Source organism: Manis javanica, chromosome 2, assembly GCF_040802235.1.
Source record: "Manis javanica isolate MJ-LG chromosome 2, MJ_LKY, whole genome shotgun sequence".
In the NCBI taxonomy this organism is placed as follows: Eukaryota; Metazoa; Chordata; class Mammalia; order Pholidota; family Manidae; genus Manis; species Manis javanica.
Genome location: NC_133157.1, coordinates 10,880,094 through 10,892,551, shown reverse-complemented (window position 1 = coordinate 10,892,551; position 12,458 = coordinate 10,880,094). Strand labels below are relative to the sequence as shown.

The window sequence follows — 12,458 nt, the reverse complement described above, 5'->3', positions numbered from 1 at the left end:
TAAAAAAATTAAATAGAAATGGTCACATTACAAAATCCTTTGTTTCCCAGAAGGACAGTTGAGTAAAGGCTACTGGAACACAGAATCCAGTAGTGATTCCCAAAAAGGGCTGCTTGATTTTTACGAACAATTTTCTTCTTCTTCCTTTCTCTGTTAATACAAAAAACTGGCACCTTTGTCTGAGTCCAGAATGTAAAATCAGGAAATAAAATGGCAAATGTTACGACTGCGAACTTCAATCAGCTCATTACAAGCCAGAGAGACATATCTGAATGCATGTTGCTACATTCATTTACCTATTCTGCCAAGCCATTCAATTACATGATTTCAGGTTTTGTATAAAAAAATACAGCCATGTTTCTTTCAAAAGCTGGTATTTGGAGTAAAGTGATTATAACAGCATGCTATGATACGTTTACAGTGGTTTCATTTAATGGACAATGGCAGGTTCCAAAATGCTCCCTGTACTTTAAATTATTGCACATAGAATTCATGACTACAACGTGTCTCAACTTTTTTCTTTACTGCTATATAATACACTCCACTGCCACTGTGAATACAAACAAAACACCATTATCAGAAGGTTTTATTAGCATTTGTAATCTTAATGAAAGTCATTTTTAAAGGGAGGGGGTGAGTATATTGGGTTGTTCAAATCATGTGAACACTGAGAAGGATAAAGCATAATAACTGAGGAAAGAGTGAGAAAGGGAGAGAAAAAGCTAAAGCATGAGAAAACTCTTAAACCTTTGGAGAGACAGGACACAAAAGTGATGGCGTTTATTCTAACCAGAAGCAGCTGTTGCTGTTCAAATTAGGAAGCATTCCTAATGAATCAGCAGTTCTTATAATAAATATACTTCCCTTTGAAATGTGAGGATTCTACTATGAGAATTTCTTTTGATATATTTTTTACATGAACTCATTAGAGAAGAGGCAGGGATCGGATTGAGCATGTTCTTCTCTAAATTATGATGGCTATCTTATCTATATCATATCTTGTCAAGGTTAGTTTGGTGGGATCACAGGAAAACAAATAAAAAACAAAAAGCTAAAAAGGTTTCTACTTACCAGGACCCTTTGGGATTCACTCCAAAACAAATCTTGTGAGATGCTATGTTAACAACCACATCTTACCAAATACTTGCCACTACACTAACTTAACCAGTGCCAAAAAGGCTCAGGAAATGTGTTGAGATCACTTGAGAAATAGAAATCAGAGCTATATAAGAGTATATCCTGTCCTCCAGATAGCCTTCATGCCATCTTAAGGTAAAAAGGTCTGCATATTTATGAATATGTACACAAGCATATTTATTCCATCTCCACTTAGGTTCCATATTCCTCTCTTTTTCTTGCATTTCAGAACAATCATTTTTAACAGGAGGTTTCTCTAAGCAAAAATCACTATGTTTCTATCAATACAGACAGATATTTAAAGATACATCTTCCATCTTCAGAGTTAAGTGCCACTGGATGGACAGTATTCTACCCACCAGATATCTTTCTCCAACTTTGAATCTATCATTTCCCCCTCTCCTTTCCCCTCCACTGTGGTGGGTTTCCAGGAGCCTCAGTGGAAAAACCAGGAACCTCAAAAGGAAGGATAGAATGACACAAGGTGTATCAGAGAGACTATTGGGGCTGCCTCATCTTCCCCCAATACCAATGTTGTTTAAGCCTTAAACTTGGAAATAAAAATGAAAGGATATTCTAAATGTAAACAGAGTCTTGAGGCTGCTTAAAAACGACCTGTTTCACAAACTTAGACATGACCTCCTATCTCACTTAGGTCGCTTGTGCTCTTAACACCAGGTTATGAGAATGCAAAAGTTAGGTAGACCTGTAGATAATGGAAGTCAAGGACCAAGAAGATTTAATTCTATCATTATCATATCACACAGAAGAGGCTGAACTGAATAACTCCCTAGAGGAAAGAAGACTTGGATCATATGAGTGGGAGTGCTTCTTATACAAAATCAGAGCCCTAATTGCAGGAGGAGGGGACACCAGAGAACAAACCAAGGAGTTTTGAGAAGATCCCTTTGCTTAAAGATCAGTGTGTTCTACATTTTGGGTAATCAGAAAAGTGGAGCTCAAAAAGGCTCAGGAAATGTGTTGAGATCACTTGAGAAATGTTGGAGCTATAGCTGAACCCAAGTCTCTCTGGCTCTAAAGCTACAATGCCATGTTGCCTCCCTAGGGACTTCCAAATCCTAAATAGTGTAAGATTTTGTTCAATGGGCAACGCTACCTCTTCAAGACATCTCACTTGGCCATAGCTGTTACTTAGTGTCCTTCTCTCAGATGAAGAAAACAAGAAAGAGAAGGGTTAAGTGACTTGAACAACATTTCATAACTGCATTTTAAAAGTGGGACTCGATGTCCTAGGGGACAGACTACTAAAAGTATTCTTTGTTTTCTAAAATGAGTAATCGCAGAATAGTTAGTTCCTCAGAATTCCCTTAGACTAAGTCCTCTGCGGATTTGTATTCTAACAGAAATTGCCTGCCTTGGCTCAGTAGTTATTTGGCCCAAGCCTTCATCAACTAAAGGACAGTGCTGCAGTCTGTGTACTGCTTTGCCCTGCACGCAATGTTGATCAACTGCACTGGCTTTGAAAATACTTCACTGGATGAGGATGGGTAAAATATATGTAGGGTCGGAAGAAGAAAAGTTCAGATGTCTGAATCATAGACAATGACTTATACACAAACATATCCACTTCAGAACTTATAACAGCAAAAGAAATTATAGAGACTAGATATTGGCAGCATATTGTTCTCAGGTACTAGAATAAAAAATATCTGATTATAAACAGAAGCTTCACACATTAGAGATAGAAGTTACTTAACTCTTAGTTTCCTTTTCTTTGAAATGGAGCTAAATATCTCAGAGCTGTGGTAAGGATTCAATAGTACAATTCATACAACGTGCCTAGTAGTTTCTAGATAGAAAGTAACCACTAAATGGCAGTTATTAAAATATTAATTCCAACAGTAAAGAATCATTAGGTAAAGTATGGAGCACCTTCTAATTTAGCATTATGTGGCCATTAAAATGTCCTTCAAAAAGTTTTAATGTTAAAAGAATATGAAGTAAAAAAAGATATATGATCTCAAATACATAAATTTTAAAATATGTGCACATGTATAGTATGTATATTACATATATTATTAGGAAAGACTAAAAGGAAATTTACCACAATTTCTGTTTTTGGATGGTAGAATTAAAGATAATTATTTTCTTCTTTTGTATTGAAAAAAATACATTTATTCAAAAGTCAGTTTTATTTTTGTTCCTGTGTGTATCCAATTGTTCCATCAACATTGTTTTAAAAGACCATCTTTCTCCCCCTTTGAATGACCCTGGCACGTTTGTCAAAAAATCACTGATTCTCTATTGTGTTCCAACAAGCTGTATGTCTATCTTTGTGCCGATACCACAGTGTCTATAGCTTTACAATAAAACCTGAAATCAGATAGTATGGTTCCTCCAATCTTATTCTTCTTCTTAAAACTTATTTTGGCAGTCTTTTGCAATATAAATTGCCATGCAAATTTTAGAATCAGAATTCTAGAAAAATTTAAATAAAATTTAGAATTTTAGAAATTTAGACTCCTGGTATTACATTTGATTCTATAGATGAATCTGGAAAGAACTAACATCTGTATCAATTAAGCCCTCCAGAGAAACAGAAACACAGAGGACTTAGATATGTGTTATCTACACATATATACATATACATACATACACACACAGAAGAACAGAGAGATTTATTTTAAGGAATTGGTCAAGCAAGTCCAAAATCTGTAGGACAGGCAGAAAGCTGGAAACTCAAGTAAGGGGTACTGTTGCAGTCCTGAGTCTGAAATCTATAGAGTAGCCAGCAGGCTGTTAAGTCAGATGGGATTTCTATGTTGCAGTCCTGAGGCAGTATTCCTTCTTCCACAGGAAAAATCCTTTTGCTTTTAAGGCCGTTAACTGACTGCATGAGGTCCAACCATATAATGGAGGGTTATCTCCTTTATTTAAAGCCAACTGATTATGAATGTTAATCACAGCACCACCAAGACTAGTGTGTGGCCAACAAGGGGACAGCATAGCCTAGCCAAACTGACACATAAAATCAACCATCATAACATCCTGACAACTGAGTCCTTATGAATCCATGAGCATGGTTTATCTCCTCATTCATTTAGATCTTTTTTTAATGTACCTCACACACGTCTTATACTTTTCAGAGTCTAGGTAATGAAACTATTTTGTTCAATTTATCTCTAAGTACTTCATATTTTGATGGTATCATAGAAGCCGTGTTTTTTAAATTTCAATTCACAATGTTTAATACTCATTTCCTTATCTCACATCATTAATCAATGACTACATTAAGTACATTACAAAATCAATACATTACAAAATTTTAAAAAATGGATCAAAGACCTAAATATGAGATAATCTATAAAACATCTAGAAAATATAGAAGAAATATTCATGCTCTTTGGTTATGCAAAGATTTCATAGGACACAAAAGCCATGAACCATAAAAGAAAAAATTGATAAACTGGACTTTAAAATTAAAGCCTTATGACATATGATAGATACTATTAAGAATAAGAAGAGGCAAGCCACAGACTGGGAGAAAATTATTTGTAAAGCATGTAACTAATGAAAGACTTATAGCCAGAATATATAAAGAATCTCTACAATTTAGTCATAATAAAACAAAGAACTCAATTTAAAAATGGTCAATAGATTTGAACAGTATTTCACCAAGAGGATACGCAGTATCTTCCGGTAAATAAGCACATGAAAAGACTTTCAACATGGGTAGGTCATCAGAGAAATGCAAATTAAAACCATATGAGATATTACCATAATTTAATAAAATGACTAAAATGAAAAAAACTGACAATACTGTTAAGTGGTGAGAAAGAGTAACAAAAATGCTTATATATTGTTGAAAAACAATTTCAAAGTTTCCTATGAAGTCATTATACCATAAGGCCCAGAAATCTTATGACCACATAAAAATTGAAACATAAATTTCCTATCAGTTTTATTTATAGTAACCAAAGACCCGGAAACAACCCACATGTCCATCAACAAGTAAACTGGGATATATGCTCATATAACAGAATACTACTCAGCAATAAAAAGGAACAAACTATTCATATGTATAACATTGATGAATCCCAAACTATTATCCTGAGCAAAAGAAACTACACATAAAACAGTACATAATGTATGATTCCACTTACACAAAATCCTAGGAAAGACAAAGTTAATCTACAGTGAAGGAAAACAGATCTGTAGTTGCCTAGGGCCAGATTGCAGGAGGTAAGGAGAACAAGGAATTCTTTGAGGGCAACAGAAATGTTATGTATCTTGACTATGGTAGTGGTTACACAATTATATACATCTGTCAAACTCACTAAACTGTACACTTAAAACTGGTGAATTTTAGTGTATGTGTGTTTACATTTCTTTAGATCTTCCATTTTAGCATATGGAAGATTGAGGATTTTGAAAAACACTTCCAACTGATAAAATTAAAAACTAGATTATAAATTCTTTCTCACCTCTCTTACACACCACACACACACACACACACACACACACACACACACACACACACACACACACACACACACACACACACACACACTTTAAGCATATTGCTAAAAGTAAACACTCCTGAGAGCAGAAAATGACATGGAAACTGGAACTCAGAAAGGTAAATTAGCAACAAAGCTGGCTTCTCCCCTGAAGCTCTTTACCAGACTATGGGCACGCTGAGTTCCCAAAGAGGAAAATACAAAGCAGGAGTGAAAGGACGTGAAGTCTAAGAAACTCGTAAGGATACTACAACCTAAAACTTAAGTGCTTAAAGGCTACATATGCAGTGTTAAGAATAAAAAAACTGAATAAATTCTGCCAGAAGAAAATCTTGCATTCTTGATGAGAGGGTAGAAGCAAATCTCTCCACTGACAATTTCTAACTAAAAGAATGCTCTCACAGGGATTTGGAATCCAGATTAATCCAAATTCAACTACCACAACCTGATAAAATAGTAAACATAAATATAGAGTAGCATAAGTATTAGTACCTGCAGGTGATAGCTAGAAGCATAATTGAAATACAGATCTATTGGAGACCGATTCAAATTTAACCAAGATCTCAAAAATGTCCTACAAATACAGCTTTATGGACCACTAAAATAATCAGATACAGAAATATAACAAGCTATTTAATACATTTAAAAACTAAAGATTGGAAATGAGTAGAAAACAAAAGACTACGAACAACAAAGCAGATCTGTAAAAGAATCAAATGGAACTCCACAAAAGGAAAAGATTAGAAACAAGTAAAGGTAGTATTAGTGAACCGAAAAATAACCTAGATGCATTATCCATAATGTGGTCTAAATGAACAAGAAATTAAAAAAGAAGAAAAGCAAGAAATTTCAATGTGAATGGTAGAAACGTAAAACTGCTAGAAGAAAAATAACCCTAACAATATTGAACAAAGACATTATAAACATATAATCTAATACCTCTCAGGAACACATACACAAAAATGCTAAACACAACATTAGTCAATCAACTCCAGTAATATATAAAAAGGATAAAACATCATTATCAAGTGAGTTAGAACATTAAAAAAATCAATTATAATTTAATTTCAAAAGAATAAAGGAGAAAATCAGATATTCATAGCAACAGATGCAGATTAAACAAAATTCAATACCCATTCATAATAAAAGCTCTCAATAAACTAGGAATAGAAGGAAACTTTATTTGCTTTAAGAACATCTCTTAAAAAATATCTATAACTCTTGTTATACTTTACAGTTAAACATTATTCCCCCTAAGACTGAGAACAAGACAAAGATATTTGCTCTCACCACTACCAGCCAATGTTCCGCATGGTACTGGAGGTCCTAGCCAGTGCAGTAAGATAAGAAATAGAAATGAAAGGCATAACAAGGAAGACTTAAAACTGTCTTTATAATGTAGAGAACATGATTGTTTACATTACCTCCAGAATGTTAAAAAACTGTAAGAAGAAATAACTGAAATTAGCAAGGTCACAGGATACAAAGTTAATATACAACAAAAATCAAATGTATATGCATACCAAACAACTGGTAAATAAAATAAAATAAACAATTATATTTATAGCCCTGTAAAAAAATACCATATCTATGAATAAATGTTAAGAAAAGCATGTAAGACCTTAAACTGAAAAGTATAAAATTCTGCTAAGAAATTAAAGAAAGACATACATAAATAGGAGTGGTATGCCATGTTTAAGGTCTGAAAGATTCAATATTGGGATATTTTCTCTCTAAATTGAGCTACAGATTCAACACAATTCCAATAAAACCTCATCAGATGTTTTTTGTAGAAAGTGACAAGCTACCTCTAAAATACATGTAGAAATAATGTCTAAAGCAATCTAGAAAAAGAACAGAGTTGGAACATATATATATCACCAATCTTCAATACTCACTCTAAAGCTTTAGAAGTCAAGAGAACGTGGCATAAGAATAACTATATCAATGGCACACATTGATAAGAGGAAAGAAAGTAGAATACATGGACAAACTTGGAGGTAAGTCAGATGTGGTGGTAGCAGCCTGCAGAATTTTTCTTCTGATTATTCACAATAGCGGTATCTGTTATAGCAAAACAAACAAACAAAAAACCCAACTAGAAACAACCTATGTGTCCATCAACAGTAGTTTTAATGTAATTGGTCAAGTTCTTAAGTAGAGCAGTAGATTCTCAAGTGTTTCTTCTTATCATACCTCATACATAAGTTCTATTCTTTCATATGCACGAAGGAAGACATATAATAACTATGCATAAAAGTTCTATTCTGGATAGGGAACTGGAATTTAAGGAAACTTGACCTATATTATTGTACCTATATAATTTTAATTAAATATTTACATAATATTTTAATTTTATACAATAAAAATATCTATTGCTTGCATAATATTTTGGACACATAAGCTCTCTGGGTAGATGGCATTATGGGTCACTTTGTCAATTTATTGGAATGCTGCACATTTTCATCACAACCCAAATACATTCATGACTAGATTTTCATTTTAAATACTTCTTTATAAGATATTGTAAGTATATGAAAAACCACTAAAGGAATATGTCATAAATGTTTCTAGCATATGGTAAGGCTACATGCAGATATTTTTCTTCTTTTTCCTTATAGCACCTTCATTTTAGCAGGGGGTTAGTATGAGCAATGACTATGTACTGATTACACAATTGGGAGTGGAATTTATAAAAAAAGTAACGAAAACTCTTGTGCTATTCCACTTTATACCCTTTCAGCATTCTCAATACCCAAAACTGTATTTTGTTTTTAACTGGATTCTAATTTCTTAATGAATGATCACTTGATTTCTTCACGTCACTGGCTTAATACTTCACTTTCAGGTATTACATAATAAATAGGTGAGCCTACAGGGAAGACAGTGTAGCAGAGAGAAGACAAGTAGTGACTCTGTGGCATCTTACTACACTCATGGGCAGTGACTGCAATGGGGTATGGGGGGAAGGGAGGACTCAATAATAAGGGTGAATGTAGTAACCACATTGTTTTTCTTCTGAAACCTTCATAAGAGTGTATATCAATGATACCTTAATAAAAGAATGAAAAATAAAAATAAAATGAATGAAGAAATAAAAAAAAATAAGTAAGTAAGTAAGGGACCCTGGGTTACACATATGTCTTGAATTTCATTTATGGTACTGAAATAATTACTCCTGTCTTGGCCTCTTTTGGCTATTTCTCGGTTGCCTACTGTTCCCCTAGATTCACCCCTGAGCCAGCAGGTCAGCATATCAAGAGCTGTCACTCTCCAACCTAGCAGGAATGAAAATGGTCAGATTTGCTCCAAGTCTAAAAGCAAAGATGCCAAGCATTATAAAATCCTATCAGAGAGAAGGACTAAATGGAGCAGACAAGTCTCCTGTCAGCTCAGTGGCTCCTTTGTACTAGGTCTCCTTAGTTCCAGGGACTTCTCTTTTCCAAGCCAGTTTCTAGGTGACAAGGTGTGTTGTTTGTTCTCATGCCTTTTGGGTGGGATTCCTGTCATAACCAAGAACTGACTGTCACATAGGGATCAACTCTGCTCTGAATAATTCCCTGACTCAATCTCCCCAAACGATTTTCCTTGAGTCTCTATGCTTGCCCTGGCACTGATTCTGCTTTGTTAACTTCTGAACTTGACCTCAGAAAACAAATGTCAGAGGGCTCTTACTCTCCATCCCCTTCCCCTGAGCACATTCCCACACCCTCGTTACATTTTCTGCAAATACCAGCCTTGCTCTAACACCAAAGCTTACTCTCTTGTTGGTGCATGGCCTGCTGCTCAGCAATGGCTACTGTCTACCCAGATATGCCAACCTCTGCAGGGGCAATTCTGGCAGATATAATGTTCCTACATTGTGAACTGTATTTCTGATAGAACCTAGCAAATTTCCTACTAAAATTTGGCCACACTCATGAAAGCTGGAAAATATATGGCAAACTTGCTACTTAGAATTTTTAAGAAACTTGAAACATTACCGTTTCCTCAAGCTGAATGATCTAAAAATCCCTGGAATTGGTAAAAAGGGTATTAGAAAGGGAAATTTAACATTTGTTCAGGAACTACTATGTGCCAGGCATTTACCTACACTAGCTATTTAATCCTTGCCACAACTCAATGCATTAGGAATTACCACTACAAAGAATCCCAAACTCAGCAAGTTTACTTTCTTAAAGTAGCCAGCAATTGACAGAACAAGTTTTAAACTCATGTCTTACTTGAATGCTCTTTTTTTTATTAAAGTATCATTGATAGACAATCTATGAGGGTTTCACATGAGCAACATTGTGGTTACTACATTCCCCCCTATTATGGAGTCCCACAACATGCCATTACAGTCACTGTCCATCAGCATATTAAGATGCTATAGAGTCACTACTTGCCTTCTCTGTGCTATACTGCCTTCCCAGTTCCCCTCCCCCACATTATGTGTGCTAATCATAATACCCCTTAATCCTCTTATCCCTTCCTTCCCATCCATCCTCCCCAGTACCTTTCCCTTTGGAAACCACTAGTCCATTCTTGGGTTCTGTGAGTCTGCTGCTGCTTTGTTCTTCAGTTTTTGCTTTGTTCTTATACTCCACAGATGAGTGAAATCATTTGGTACTTGTCTTTCTCTGACTGGCTTATTTCACTGAGCATAATACCCTCTAGCTCCATCCATGTTGTTGCAAATGGTAGGATTTGTTTCTTTCTTATGGCTGAATAGGATTCCATTGTGTATATGTACCACATCTTTATCCATTCATCTACTGATGGACACTTAGGCTGCTTCCATGTCTCAGCTATTGCAAACAGTGCTGCGATAAACATATCGGTGCCTATGTTTTTTTGAATCTGTGATCTTGTTTTCTTTGGGTGAATTCCTACCTAGGAGTAGAATTCCTGGGTCAAATGGTATTTGTATTTTTAGTTTTTTGAGTAATCTCCACATTGCTTTCCACTTCGGTTGAACTAATTTACATTCCCACCAGCAGTGTAGGAGGGTTCCCCTTTCTCCACATCCTCGCCAGCATTTGTAAGAAATTCTGGTTTTTTTAAATGTTGCTAGGGACACCTCACACTCCCTAAAAATTATAACTAAAAGACCTTGAAAGAGATCATTTCAAATTATCTCCCCCATCTACTTGGATGAGTAACGTGTACTTGAGAATGTGTATATGAAAAGGAATAAACAAATACACATCTATATTTATATATAAGTTGATTAAGTTATGCCTTCCAGCTACACTGCTACCATGAAATGCTACCTAAAAGCAGAAATACTATTTGCACACTTGACAAGGGCAGACATCCAACACCCTGTTCTTTCAGGTGTTTCAATGACCTGCCATTTTCTGGCAGCTTCTTTACTGCTCAGCCACCTCCTCTGTTAGTCTCCCCATGACCTTTTCCCATTGCCAAACCTGCTCAGCCTCTGAAATCACTAATTAGTTCTTCCCAATTCCTATCCTAGTTTCCTATCCCAAGTGTTTGCTCATCTTACATCTCCAGCATACCTACTCTTCACCCTTATCACTGATAGTCTCTTCATTCTCCCTATTTATCAGATGCACCTTTCTTTATTCCTGCCATATCCAGCTTAGTTCTGTGGTCCATCATTTCAGGAACCTGAAAGGCCCATGTCTCTTTTTCCTCTCAACACATATATATGGAAAGGTCTTATCTCTTAAGGAATCCAACTATTTACCTTTTCTGTGCCTATATTTAGAGTGATATGTGGAAAAAATACCCCACAAACATACCTCTAAAATGTCTATATTTATAAAGTCTACAGTATCAACTATGCCTTCAACATCTCCAGTAATTCTTTTATCACTAGGTAGTCTACCCAACTATTTAAATCTCCATTCGTCACTCAAACACCTTATCTCCATACACACTTCCTCACTCTCAGTATCTGATCTTCCCATGTACTTCAAGAAACTAGAAGCTAACAGACAGGAGTTGCCTCAACTTTCCAACAACACATTCATTCAGTAAACATTTAGTAAGTACCACTATACGTGTGGACTCTGGAACCAGATTCACCCATGACCTTTACTCTAGCTTTGCCCTTTGGTTAAGTTACTTAACCACTTTGTGCTCCCATTTATTCATTTCTAAAATATGGATAAGAGTACTACCAACTTCATAGGGTTGTTATGGAAGTTAAATAAGTGTATCTGACACATTTAGAATGGTGCCTGGCACAGGGTAAGTATGTCATAAATATGAGCCATTACTACTACCATGATGAAACTACATGGGCCAGACGCCAGGTGTATACACAGATCCATACCCACCCTTTCATCCTCCCCCTCTGCTGAAACACAGGAAGTGTCTGTATCTTCTCCATCTAAAGCCAATACTTCCACTCCCCTTCTTTTAACTGGATTTAGGAGAGGATAAAAAAAATATGAACATAACCTAGTATGGGAAAACTCAGAAGGAAAAGTAACTTGCCCAAGATCATAAAGCTATTAAAATGCAGAGGATAAGAAATCAAGTCTAACACTGTAACTACATCATTCTGTCTTCCAAATGTCCATCCGATTTAATTGACAGAAATTTCTACCTCCTAAATACCTCAGCTCCTGCTACAGAAGTAAAGCTTGGATTTGAGAAATGAGAATTTCCCCAAAGTAAACATGAAACACCAGTTTTATAAAATTTCTAAAATTCTTATTATATTTTATAAAATAATGAAACTATAAGTATGCATAAAACATTTCAAATTATGGAAGAGGGAGTACTGAATTCTGAAGGTGGTTAGGGAAGGTGTCATAGCCTACAGGATGCCAACATGAATACTGTGAACAGAAGTATGCAGAAAATCCCTGGCAGAGAGTTAAC

At 35.4% G+C, this 12,458-nt stretch overlaps 1 protein-coding gene across 12 annotated transcripts in view; it reads right to left on the bottom strand.

Annotated features, from left to right (window-relative positions):
* DENND1A (DENN domain containing 1A) overlaps positions 1 to 12,458 on the bottom strand; it is a 538,445-nt gene that overhangs the window by 277,962 nt on the left and 248,025 nt on the right. The gene's annotated exons all lie outside the window — the stretch shown is intronic.